This window comes from Metopolophium dirhodum, chromosome 3 (genome assembly GCF_019925205.1).
Source record: "Metopolophium dirhodum isolate CAU chromosome 3, ASM1992520v1, whole genome shotgun sequence".
NCBI classification, from domain to species: Eukaryota; Metazoa; Arthropoda; class Insecta; order Hemiptera; family Aphididae; genus Metopolophium; species Metopolophium dirhodum.
The window spans coordinates 1,210,971-1,212,747 of record NC_083562.1 but is presented as its reverse complement, the minus strand read 5'-3'; positions in this window follow the sequence as shown (position 1 = coordinate 1,212,747).

Below are 1,777 nucleotides of genomic sequence, written 5' to 3'. Positions count from 1 at the left end.
CTTTGTGTGAACTCAACCCACGTTATCCCGAAATGTCGAAACGTGTACCAAACGATGTGTAATAATTTGCTAGTATTTGCGAGTGTTTTTGTGACGTTTGCGAGTCGGTACGATTTAAGCAACAAACTAGTTTTTTAACTATGAACTTGATCTACTCAAGTATTTCGTCGGATTTAAAGTCTAAAATGATATAACGTGTAGTTTATATAATATATTATGATATTATACTCTGATCAGAATTTTTTTTTTTTGAAACGTTATCGGAAACTGCCTGGTAAATTTAGAAAATGATCAAAAAAATTTCAAAATATCAGCGTACCTAGTTTTTGTTCTCGGGGGCAATAAACTTTATATGCGTGAACAAAACGAGTTCAAAACAATGCAGTCACCTCTGGCATCTATAGTAATCGGATTATACGAATAACGTGCTGTTTGCACGTATGAGCATTTAGAGTATTATTGAGTCTTTTAAAGACCACGTGGCATCCACTGCGATAATATTATTGTCGACACACGTGGTGATAATAACAACCTGCTACGATAACATTTGAATATTTTTTGATAGTTGACCAGATAGGTATGCAATGTTTTAAGGTTTTTTTTCTTCTGTTAATTCATTACGGTTTAAGACGTTTAGAAATATATTTTCAATTAAATTCCAATCGATAAACGGTCGACCTAGTCTTAACGTAACATCTCGTGTGCTAACTGTTTCATAAGATTTTAAATATCTCACAATAATAACTAAGGGAAATCGTTTCAAGTTTTAAAAAATAACAAAATCACTTCAAAGCTGTGCGTAAAAATACTCATTGAATCACATCCAACACTCTTACGCGTCGTCTGGGGTTGAATAATTCTTTGATTATAGCGGAAAAAATGCTAGTGAAAAAGAGAGGCTAAAACGGTATTAAGGAATTCAGATTATGAAAATGTTAATGGAAATTTTCTTCAATCACGTTTTTCATCCAACTTTTCTTTTATAAATATCACATTCCTATATTATTATTTTACATGTTTACGTAGTGTAACATAATAATAATTATAATATATTATAATACCGAACACGATTTTTTAATGTCAGAAGATAATGAGCTAGTAAAAATTATACTTTTATATTTAAAATATAGTTATTAAAATAAATCGTTGTCTTTCAACCTTCTTTATCTATGACAATAGTACCTATAATATTTTATTTTCATTATGTTTTTATTCTCATATAATATATGTGCTTGTATCTTGTTATACTCAATATTCTATTGTATTTATTCTTCACCGACACGTTATATTTTTAGTTTGGTATCCTTATCATTCAATGAAAATATGAAATATTTATATTCTGTATTCTATAGAATTTTTGCTTAAACTACAAAAGAAAATTCCGTGAACTATTGATATATATATATATATAAAAATCACTTAAACTAAATTATGTCTCACTGTATTTTTTATTTGTTTCCTTAGAAGTTTGAGATAGTATAAGACATAATATGAGGTAAGCCATCGAGACCACAACGTCACTATTATTATTTTGATTCTATAACAACTATCGACTAGTTTATGTTAAAAAAATAAATCTTTGTACCCGTAAAGTACCATCTGTGCATACCGATAAATATTTTACAAAGATAGTGCGTAATATAACATAATAGTACAAACCTATTTTATCGTAATAATTAGTTTCGGTATCGAGGTGAAGACCTAACAGATGAAATAACTTTAGTTCTAATCAATATTTTTAAACTGTTTTTTTATATACATTCATAGTCACTTGCGC